Here is a 12,860-nt window from a genome sequence, read left to right as displayed (position 1 = left end):
TGCTTACTTTACAAGGTCAAAAGCAATTTTTTTTCACTGACAACTCAGCTTGACCATGTTGGACCTTTAAAATTCAATTTGTGTTCTTTCTGCCAAATCTAGTACATAAGCATCAGTAATAATGATTTGGAAGCCACATATCTGCACAATTTTAGCTATTATTCCTAATGTGACCATAACTATAGCATCTAGGTGGAGTACTGATAGCCTTTGTTAAAGATTCATGCAGTGCCTGGGACACAGCTCTGTTCTATAGCTACCTCAGTGCCGCTGGGCTGACTAATATCGCATTGTTTTTCTCACTGCGGTGTGACTTACAAGCACATCTCATAGTAACAAGATAATACTTTTATAAAATAAGTTGCTGAGCACTGCAGGATGCAACAATAATTTGTGAAATAAAAATAACAATAAATGAAAAATTAACATTTAAACTAACCACCTGTAAAATCTCATTCTCATTTAGCTTGGCTTACTGTGGAATTAGTAGCAATTACAAAATCTAAGATCAAACTGCTTTGAAAACAGTGATGCAAACTTCAGTTTATGCTGTTATGTCTTAGTGTAAACTGTAATAATTCAAGAATTTTACAATTGCTATTCAGTACATGATCTTATTTGTCCTAATTTTATACAAGTCAACATCCTAACTCTTGGAAAGGATCTTGATTTACACAGGTGTGAGAACAGCAGTGGGCCCTTCTGTGCAAACACTGCAGGTACAAATTCTGTGCTATGTCATGATGCACAGTGCCCTGTTGATTACGGCGTGACTACATCGTCGTGAGACATTACAGCTAATATTTCCAAAAGCAACTCCTGTGCCCATCGAAGATGCCTGGCCCATATTTTATTTCAGCCGAGCACCCAAAATCACAAGGCACCTTCACAAACGTTCGAAATGTTATGTCTCTTTCCTGACGTTTCACTTGCGAGCTCCCCTATCATTTTTTCCCACTGGCCAGCTTAAAGTCACATCTTGACCTGACGGCTTGCTGGAAGAGCTTGCTGTGCAGCACATCTAAGCTGCCATGGAAACTTAAGAAACTAAAGAAATATGTCCGGCCAAGTAGATTTTTGCTTCCCATTCTGCTGGTTGTTTCTCTGCTACCTCTTGAGCAACTGCAAGGAAAGACGTGAGCAGTACAAACTATGTTTGGTCCAAACTACATGTCCTGTATGTCCAGAACGGTTTTTAATCCAGAGAGGATGCTTCTGCTACATTCACAGAGTTCTGCTCTGCTCTGAGATGCTGCAAGATCTCATTGCTTATAATGCGTGTGAAGAGCAAAGGAAATACACACAGACCTTTCATACGAGATATGCCAGGACATACACTTGAGGACATAAGGCTGGGCTTTGGTGAGAGAAGCCGTAATAATAAACAGACACCAAACAGCACACCAAACTTCAGCATCCTCCCAGCCGCAACTTGCAGAAGGCAGAGGCCGACGCCGTGCCCTGCTGGCAGATGCATTTCCCATCACATTGGCCCACATTACTCCAGCTTTGTGCAGGCTCTAGTCTGAACCACCACCATCACCACCATGCATGGCTGATCTCCACACCTTCTTCTGGACCTTAAGTAGTGTCCCTAAGAACTTCTGCTTTTCCTAGAGCAGGATGCAGCTGCATGTGGTGCCAGGGGCTGTGTGTGGTATCTGCCGGCAGGCAGCAGCATCGCTGCCAAGAGCTCACAGAGCATGCTCTCAGATGGCCAGAGATGTACTGTAGGATCATGGATGTGGGGAAAGGGTATCGTGGGCATGTACTATGATTCTGTACCTGGCGCAACAACAGCACATGGGTCTTAACCTGTTATAACTTCATTTTTTCCCCATTTTATTCTTTGAGAAATGAGGGTCTGAGACTACCTTTATTTTGGGGCTGGCTCAGAATGGTTTATCTCACATTTAGTGCAGTCCCATTTTGATTGGCAAAAGCTGTAGCCTTATAACAGTTAAGCTGGTAATAAACTACTAATTTAAAGTGTTTTTCCCAATTGAAATAAAATCTACATTTGTTTTATAGAAATAAGAATGTCTTATATCTTTACTTCCTAATTATAGCTTTAAAGTGCCAAATTCTTTCAAAAATCATTACAAGCCAGCTAAAGGGAGAGGTGAAAAACTGTTTTATCATAATTATACAATTGTGAAGTTTTATAATAAAGAAGTATTTCAGAATTTCCATTTGTCTAAAGTGCCTTGTAGATTTCTCCACAGTTTTTTAATTGTGCAGTCAAAACCAAAAACCTGTTTGAAATTAGCATACATCCAAACAAGAAAAAAAGACATGCATTTTTGACAGGGAGAATAATTAACCGCTGGAATAGACTATCAAAGGATACAATACATTCTCATTCACCTTCTTTAAATCAAGAGTAGGTCCATTTTTAAAAGACACTGCCTCTTATCCTGGGATCATTATTTGAAGTTCCACAATCTGTGCTAGGCAGGAGATCATAATAACGATGGTCATTTTTTGCCAGAGACGTCAAAGAACATTTTGGCTCCTGCGACACTCACATACCACATCCCTGAGCTCTGGCTCCTGTCAGCTGCCATCAGCCTGCAATCCCTCTTTCCTGCAGATGAAACAGCCAACAAGTTTTAGAGATATTTGTCCCCATTTGGTCTGCATCTCTCATATTGCCCTAGTACACCCCTCCACCGGGCCTTGAAATCTCTTTACTTGTTAGAATAAAAATAATATAGTAATTGCTCTGAAAATGTTTTACAAAAGAAAAAGTTATCCCGCATCTTTTATTAAGATGTAGGAGCCCAATTAAGAGGTGTTTTAGCCATCTTTCATTGATTTCATTACCCTAATACCTTTAAAAACACAGCTGTTACTTCTTAGATTTAAATATTTGGACCTTGTTGTGCCAAGAGTTGTTCAAACACTGAACTAAATGCTGTCCCAGGAATGAATAGCTTACATACCTGCTGCAAAGCAGTGAGCCAAATTCCATTCCAATGCAGACTTTTCCCCATTTCTGCCCTAAGTATTTCCCACCCCTGCTGCTCTGGCTGGGGGTGCGGACTAGACCCGCCTCTCACCTAAATAACCAGGGGATCTGGGAGCCCAGGGGATGTCCCCGCACTCACTAAAGGACAGAGCCAGCCGCTTGAGGATTTGTCACCCAATTCCAGCCTACCTTAGCCCCATCCACCAGGCACTGGAGGAGGATAGTAGGGGAGCTATTGCTGGCCTAAGCGGTACTTATAAGTCAGGTAGGGATTTCTGTCTGGAAATCCAGCCAAGCACAAAGGGACTGTGCTATGACGGTTTCTTTCTGCTTATTCTCTATCCTCTCTTCTGCTTTCTTCTCATTTCATAGCTCAGTGGAGGTGTCTGCAGCTCCCAGGGAGCAGCCAGGATCCTCAGAAAATGTCCTTGTTGTATCATCTCTAGTTTTGTTTGGTGTTTTTAATTTCCACTCAGTTTCAAGGGATGAACTCAGTTTCAAGCTGTGGTTTCAAGCATCTTGTTACTGGAAAATATTCACCCCAAAATACACAGTCTTCATAATACAGAGCACAAGTAATAACAACAAGGAGGTGCTGTTAATATGGTGTAAGGAAATAGATTATCACTGTAGCATATTACAAAGACTATAACCAAAATTACCCTAAAAGTCATACAGTGTGATTTGTTAGACCTTCCAGTCACCCTCAGGCAACACAGACCTGCTCCACAGGTTGTGTCCTAGGCATGTAGTTTTTAAATAAGAATTTTTTGTCAGTGCTGTCCAATGCCTAGATTTTTACTGGAAAGATTTTCCACTAATACTTTGAGAGAATAAGTATCACTGTGAAATTTTAATCAATTTCTTGAAATTGCAATTGTGTCATTGCAAAATGACACAATGAAACTTATAATTTGTACATTTTTTTAATTTATATGAAGTCAATAAGACTTTATGAGCAAATCCATGTGAAGAATTTGTCTAAAGTTCATGTATTTCAGATTGGGATTTGTGGAATAATTTGCTTGGCACGACTTTAAGCCTCTCTAGCCACCTTCAGTTCCTCAGCACTTTCAGCATTACCTGGTCAATATATGAGCTATTTCTTCCTTTCCTCCAAGCAGATGTGGGCTCATTGTGCCATACTTTGCACCAACCAAAGACCACTTTCCCATCTCAGTAGTTCAGAGTAGTTCATCCCAGGGAGAGCTCACTGGTCACGCTTGGCAATGTGCTTAACCATTTTTGCCCAGCCGGAGAGCAGCCCCATACTGACCCAGAGTTTGAGCTGACCAAGCCTCCACCTGCCTGCAACACCCCATTTAGAGATACCTACAGTCACAGCACAGCTTCTGCAGGAGGCTTCATGCCAAAAGGGGGAATTATAGCAAGATTAATAAACAGCTTTGCCATTGATGCCAAATAGGAGGAAAAATATTGTGAAGACATCAAGGTTGATATTTGAAGGGGGATTGCAATTTTTAATGATGCGGTTAGAGAGATTCTCCCTGAAATCTTCAGCATCTGTAGTACTGGAAGAGCTCCCGTCCTTTTAGAAGAGAAGACGTTCAATAGACATTGCAGGGTCCGGAGTTTGACTTCTCTGTTCTTGCAGTCACTATTCTCTAGACTCGCCGTAACAGAGCTCCATCTGCTTGACTGCCAGCATCAGCCTATCTGGCATCAGTCTGTTTTGGGACATGATTTGCTTACCACTAATGTAATGGTAATAAATTAAATAATCCTATGGTTTTTATTTGCATATGAGTAAAATATTTGCATAAATATGCCTTTGTGCTAAGCGGAAGTACGAAAAGCCAAATGCAGTCTCCATGATGTCAAATTGAATGGGAGTGCTTGTGGAGTATGGACATTTAAAAGGACATAAGTATTAAAGAACCAGGCACCTAAAAAGGAAGTTCTCTTAATTATAGCTATGATGCCAGACAGGAGGCAAAATATTGTCAAGAAAGAAACAAGGTAGGTATTGAAGGGGAACTGCAAGTTTTTATTACTAATTTAATTAAGAGTAACAAATTCTATTCCAAAATACTGTCTTTTCTCATGCACTGAAGAGGCTGGATAACCTGTATTCAATAAAGGTCTTGGGTGCTTAAAACAAGAATTAGCTAGAGCTCAGATATGTAAAACCAAAATTGTAATGCAGTGACTCATGATGGCTTTTCACTGCGTGAAAAAGGATCCACAGCATGCCCCAAGTTATGATCTCCTGGTCATCCCCATCAGGACACCTGACATATACCTGATGTCCCTTCCTCTCAGTGACCCCAGAGAAGGAAACGCAGATGTGCAGAGGGTAGCCCAGTCTTCCCCAACCTGGAGTTTGGAGCGGGAAGCTCTCTGGGGGTAAGACCCTCCAGAGCATTGGCACCTCTTCCCCACTGTGTAGACTCAGCCATGGCTTCTACCTAATTCTGGGTTTATTTAGACTCACCAGGTGCCTTTCTGTTCAAAAGAGAGATGACACCATATTCAATGGGTTTCTGAGATGTCATTCTGAAATAGCTCATTTTCCATCGCATTGGATAGCGAGCACAGAAGCCTTACCCAGGGCTCTGGGTTGCACTCCCAGCTGGTGGGCACCTGAGCTCTCCACTGGGTCAAGGCCTGTGGACTGTGAAGAAAACTTGCCCACAACAGTATGATTGCCTTAAATATCTCACAGATCAAATAAACATGAAAATTGTGATACCTAGTGCATAGCAAAAAAAGTAGCTTTGTATCCACACAATAGAACATGGTTTAGCACTGGTTTATTAAAAATATAATTAATGAGATTACAGTTGTCATGAATCTAATTTATAATCAATGTTCATTGAATGTGTAAGTTCTTGACTTTTGTAGAGTTAAAAGGAAAGAACATGGCAAGTCATGCTATTGCCTTATGCAGTATGAGACAACACGCTTTTGAAAAATCACAATGTTTGCTTTCACTTGATATGTCTACACTAAAAGATGATGTACAGCTACAGGTGTAAGTCTGTCCAGATCAGCTAGTCTAAAAGGTCGCAGACGCTGTTGCTAGTGTTGAGTTTCTTGCACTTTATGTCTTGCAATGTTTGATAATTTCAAGATAAGAGCTTATTTAAACATTTCTTTATACCAAATTATATATCATGTAATGAATAAAAAAGTGCATTACTGTATGTGCAGTTTACCATGCACGTTAGCATAAGATAGAAGGCAAGTGTCCGTGCTCCAGCACATAGGTGGCTTAGTCGATTGCTAATGGTCACATGAATGGGTGTACATGAAATTGGAAGCAGAGTCCCAGCAAAGTGGGCTGATAGCACGTCCCGGCCACACCATCCAAACACTCTGCACTTACAGCAGCCTGCCCACCTTGCCTGCAAGGCTAACAGAGGCATTGCCTTTACCCCCAGAAACACAGCCTTCATCAATCGGCTTGCTATTACTGATGTTGTTGTTATTACTGACATACAAGGCAGGGAAATGAAAAGGCTTGTCTGGGTTTGTGCCCTTTTCTGGAGTGCAGCATGACTTAGAGAACAGTGATGTGCTGATCACAAGCTCAACCTGAACTTAGAAGAATAAAATTTTCCTATTTCTGAATCTCTTGCCTGCTACAGAACAATGCAGACACATGCTTGCCCCCTTTTTCTCTCTTTTCCAGCTCTCTCTCTCTTTCTTTCTTCCCTCTAGTTTTTAAAGATTTGTTAATAATTCTGCCATAATTCTACAAAAATTATGCATTATATAAAGGATTATACACTAAAATTACATCACAAAATTCTGTGAAAGACTTCTAGTTAGTACTTAGAAGGTCCTCTTATTAGGCAAATACTTTGCTATGTATAAATCGGTAGTTTATCAACCAGTCTTTCTTTTTCACACATAATCTTTTATAAAAGCTTGACTTCTGTCCCCTATAACATGAAATTAGGACGGGTATGAGCCAAGTATGGCTCATTTCCCATAGGTTTGCCTAGTTCCTAGGATGGTCAAAGCATTGCTCAGTGTTTCTAACTGCCCCAAGCCATTCAACAGCCTAGACTGTTCAAGGAGGTAAGAAACCTACACGAGAGAGGCCTCCTACCCTTGTCATCTGTCAGTCATGGATCTTGGCTCATCCATAACACAGAAGGACAGACATGTAGCTTGTATGAAGAAATAAGGAGTTTCTGATAAGCTTAATCAGGACTATCTCCCAAACAGGTCACTGTTGTTGTTTTTAAAGAGTTCAGGCTGCTCCTCATTGTCCCTGATTGCCCTGGGAGCAGCAGGTATTCCTCCCTAATAATAAAGGGGCCTTAATTAGTAAGCTGGCCTTTTCACTGTCTATCCCTTGGCAGTTCTCACTCCCCCTTCAGAGACACCAGGGAAGTATGGCAGTATGGAGCAGTCTTCTGTCTTCCCCTGGAGGAGGCAGTGCCAGGAGCACAAGCAGTTGGCACACTCAGCCCCAGAAAGATCCCCTGGTGGAGAGGAGAAGAAATTCCCACATAAATACAACCAGTTTAGTGGCTCATATGAGTCTATATGTCCTATGATCTCCCTGCCATCACATGTATGTGATAGTGCATACATACACTGGTCCCCGGGAATCTGAATGTCTTCCTGCAGCCATGTATACTAAAAAGAAATTAAAGAAGCTCCTAGGTGGCTCTGAACTATACTAGACAACACAGGGATTGCAGGAGCTTAACTATTTATGGATAGTTTTATATTTCTGCACTAATAACCACAGGCTGACATGTACTCTTGTTTTCTTCTGATGCACAAAACTTCATGTCATTGGGGACTGACCCGAGTAAATGGCCACAAGGGGTTCGTGGCTCCAGCTGGAGGCTGTCCCTCCCTGGAGGGCTATAGCATCCTGAGAAGGAGCCTGTGTTTCTGGTCCTCAGAGCTATCTTGCTCTAATCTTGAATCATTGACTATTAAGGTCAAGGGCAAGATATTCTCCACTATAATTCCATTAAGTGGTAATTGATGTTACAAAAAGAAGCTAGCATATACTTTAATTTTTACTACTTTATATAGCTAATACTGTATTTGTGTTATCTGTCCAACCTACTCAGAACTTATTAAACTTTCACATCTCTAGAGAAGGCTGTTCAGAAACTTTCCAATTAGCCATTCTGTTTATTATTTCTTCTCCGTTCACCCATGAAATCTAGTTCTCACCTTTCCACCCACTTGTCCTAGTGCCACCCACAGACATATGCACACACACATCTCGTATGTACCACCAAGTCATACACACCTCACTTTTTAAATGACTCAGCTCACCTTGTTCATGCCTGCTCAGAACACAGAAATTATCAGTTCCCTTCAACCTACCCACCCTATTTAACAAATATTGTCCTCACTCAGGCATATGTAGTTTTGGTCAAAATATCTCCCCTGATACCCAAAGAACCAGAGCTCTGGATTACCACCTCAACTCTGAATTCTCAGCAGCATCACGACCTCCTAGATCAGCAAAGCATCCTGAGTCTTGTCATTATCCATGTACCTCTCTGGTCTCCTTTGCAGACAGCGCTCTCAGAAGAGCTGCAAGTCTTAGAAAGCTCAGCTGAGATTCACAAAAGGACATGGTTGCCTGAAGTGGGACTGTGTTTGGATTTAAGCACATTTGTAGGTCTAAGAAAGAAATCCACAAATTCCATTTATCTTTAGACATTTACACATTTTACCAGTCCAGTTCCTTGGTCCAGTCTATGTAACTGAGCAGAGCAATCCTGACTGTGCTTGATCAGGAGGGGCCTGACCCTAAAGTACAGTTACAAGATCAAGCCCCTCAAAAAGCACAGTGGGCTCAGCCATTGGAGATGTTACCCGTTTTCCTATGATACCTTCATGGCTAGAACAATTCTCCAGTCCGTGTTCATGAGGCACTGGTGTAGGCCTGGAAGAGTGACTTTATAGACTAAGGAACATGTTGACCTCACTGAGGAGACATGAAGGTCTTGGTGACAGTTTTGTATTTTATCTAACTAGAATTTCATATAAAATGCACAAGTTGTTCTTAGAACAGGGATTATATCCAAATATCCCCTCTTAGATGAATGTCCCAATCCATGCTTTAAGGGATTAAATTTTTCCTTTCTCCAGTCCCGAAACTCTGGGATTGTTTTCTGCAAAGTGTTCTGTTTCTGAAAGCAGCAGCTTACGTACCTCAGTGCACAAGAGGGCTGCAGGATATGAAACCTGATCTGATAAAAAAAATGCAACCCAGCATTAAGTATCTAATCCCTCTGACAGAGCAAGGGTATAAGACCCAACTCTGCCATCAGGGTTTCCTATTGGATAACTTTGGCAGCTCCCTATTGAACACATTGTCTGCTTTGATTCTTATTTAAAGGTTTAATAACAAGACAGCTTATGTGTTTTATTCAGGGGTGCAGACACCACTAGGCACCTAAAATTTAGTGTATTGACTCCAAATATTACCATATTAACCTTCCTTTAGGGATCTAGTTCATACTCTGTCTTCCTTATTTTTCATTTCCAATATTAAATAGACCTTCAAAACCTGTAGCTTGTTTCTGTAGCCTATCTACTGTGGAGCCAAAAGTCATTGACGGATAAGAAGCAACAAGGAATTAGCAACAAGAAATATTTGAGGCATTAATGATGTGGCTTGTTCTCACTATTTCCTAGGAAGGTATCTGGCTACAGAACTTCCTCCCACTCTTCTCCCTGCTGCCCCAAATTTAGATTTAAGTAAATTCAACAGATTATAGATGCCACAATATGAAAATTCAAGTATTTGTTACATTTACAGTTCAGATAATAGATATGGGACACACCTCCGATGGTATGGGATGTGTATACCTCATATACCTGTAGTAATGCAAGCAAGATTTTTCCCACTATATTATTTTTAATCTCTGTATTATATCAGAGTTGAGCCTTTCATGACCGCGAGCCTACCTTCTTTCATACCTTCTTTCTGTTGCATAGCCTAAAGAAATAACTAGAAACTACTTAAAATGAAAGTATTAACTAGAAATATGTTACTGAGGTCTAGTAGGCAAGCTAAATATGAATCATTGCAAAAAAGCAATTCCCTGAAATAAGTAAAAGCCGAATATTTTGCCAATGTTATAAAGGTGTTGTTTTCATACTACAAACAAAAATAAGAGGATTTTTAAAAGATAGCTTATCAAATGATAAATAAAAAAGATAAAATTACTTGCTTTGTTGTTTTAAGTACATAAGTACTTAAAAGTTCAGGCACCTGTGTTCACAGATCAGTCGAGAGTCCTGTTTTGCAATCATAAGGTACAATATGCTGACTAAATATCTTAAATATAGAACATAAAATCCCATTCCAAATCTGAGAAATGCTAACAGTATTCCACTTGTATGTAGATGAAATATGCTTATTCTAACATTCAAGTATTTACCCTAAATTCCAACTCTGAATGACTGTACGCGTTAAAATGGCAGACCCAGATGTTTAACCTGTTGGACACAGGAATACAACTGTTTGAAGCTAGGTTTCTGTAGAGATTGGAGTAACTTAGCTAAATTTTAGCTGATATTTAGCAACTGGTTTAAATATATTATGACACACACTAAAAGCCCACTAATTTTTAATGAATGTCTGTATTAATAGATCCTCTCTATTTATCCCCTGCATTCTTTTTGCAGGTCATATTGACTCTCCTGGGCTCTCCGTAACATTTTTCTGCGTTCTCCAGAGACTGATTCAATCCAACGACTTTCTTCCACCCATAGTCCTGGGCCCATCAATTATCCCTGACCCCTTTTCTTGCTGTCCAATCAGCTGAGCTGAATCTTTGACAACCGACCAAATAGTTTGGGTTGAAATAAATGAGAGAAACCACTTTCAACTTGCACATTACATACAGAGGACCACCACACAGAGATTCCCATGGCTCCAGGATGTCATGGCTCCCAGGTAAAAGAGCAAAAGATTTCCTAAAATGCACGCTCCTTGGAGTCCCCAAGATTCAATAAAAAACGCAACCAGACTTTCCCGCTTCCGTGGTGGCTGAACTGCTCAGCTCTGCTTGCAATAAGGCCTGTGTCCAAGATATTCAAAGTTATTTAGCTATCTCAGATGCTTAAGCATTTTGACTACGTCTGACTTAGATTGCCTAAGAAATAGACATTACATGTGTCTTTTAGGACCAAAGCTCTGGGAGAAGAAAACTCCCCTGGCATGTGAGCTGCAAATGAAAGCCTCTACCCTCAAACGGAAAGCAAAGTAGCTATTATTTTGAGCAGAGAACCATTTTCAGCTTAACTCAGTTGAGAAAGTAGGAACCCAGCTATGCACAGAGGTAATTCCAAACCCTGGAGACCAGAATCCTCCTGACAGCAATAATAGTCCAATGGTTAAAGTACATCCTGCTGGATGGAAGTCCCAGGTTTGGTAAAGCTGAAGATATTCAAACATGGGTTTGAATCCTGTGGTTTGGTGAATAGAGCATTTACCTAACAGGACATGAACCTGGGTTTTGGTCCTTGCTCTGAATTTTATGAATTTTGCTTTAAACAGTTATAGGGTAAATCAGATTGAAGAAGGCTTTGAGGGGAACTGAATCTAAAGATTCTTCTTTCTGGCATGGTGGGTTTAACTATTAGACTAAAATGTGTCTTATGTGCTTGTTCTTTTTGGCCCCAGGAGTCTGGTACTTGGCTGCATGGTGACAGTTTCAGCAGGACAGGGTGCTTTCTTCACCTTTTTAGCCTTCTAACTGAGGACCTTGATCCTGTCAGAATATATTAGACACTACTCGAGAACCCCACTGTACTGGGAAGCGAAGCAGTACCTGATGTCTCTATCCCAGTGAGGCTGAAATTCTGAACCACTTAGACCAGGGACTTGTCACACTGCAGAGAGCGAACCGCCAAAAGTAAGGGAATGTCATGCTTTATAAAAAAGTGCCTATAAACATCATTAAAAGGTTAAGTTCTTTCAGCATTTGTGGTCTCCGGGTAAAGAAGGGTTTGCGATCATAATTTTGGACTTACACAGATTCAACCTCAATCCTGCTTTAAGTTTAAGCCTAAGCTTTTTATTGGATCTAGCTCCTAAAGCCTATTGAATTAATTTCTTTATCTCAGTGAACATTTAGCTCCTATATACCTTTGAACATCTAGACCAGTATTATAGCCTTCCATGTCGCTCCTTAATGCCTCTAGCCCATCACTATAACTCATTCATGGATTGCTGTCAAAAGTTGTCAAGGTATCCAGCCGTCAGCACGCATATCAGCAATAGATCACCCACACATTTGGTCACCCCACTGAACGCACTGCTCCCACAATGCTCTGAAGTTTGCCCCCCTGGAGAACAGGAATGCCAAGGTGACTCCTGTAGCAGAATCTCCTAACACCCTGAAACCTGTGAATAAGTTTTAAATCGACTTTAAAAGATTTATTTCAGAGCTAAGCTTACGACTAAATAACTTCACTATTATGTAGCTTCAGCCATATATTGCAACCAAGCCTCTCACAGTTGATGTGGTATTTCACAGTGGCAGTGAGGAGGGGGAAACAAACACAGCTTAAAAACAACTCTTTTTCTATCTTAAATTCTAGGGCTCCAGTAAAATTATGTAGCCTTGGTGCTTCTTTTAACAGACTACCTATGACGACATTTGTGACCATCATCTGGAAAATGGCTGAAGCGCAACATAATTTATCCATCCTTTTCTTTCCGGACAAACTTTGGGCATGACCCTACGTGGGAGACCCACGATGTTGGAACAGCGGAGCTGCCAGTGTTCCTGCCCAGTGGGACTCCTGCTGCGCGGGATCAATCTGGGCTCTCCTTTTTCTGCCTCACCCAAACCACACAAAGCATCCTCACTGAATGCCAGGGCTATGCCCTGTGTTTTCTCTTGGTGTTTGATTATCTCTAGGT

The sequence above is a fragment of the Calonectris borealis genome, chromosome 1 (genome assembly GCF_964195595.1).
Source record: "Calonectris borealis chromosome 1, bCalBor7.hap1.2, whole genome shotgun sequence".
Lineage (NCBI taxonomy): Eukaryota > Metazoa > Chordata > Aves > Procellariiformes > Procellariidae > Calonectris > Calonectris borealis.
This window is presented reverse-complemented; position numbering follows the sequence as displayed.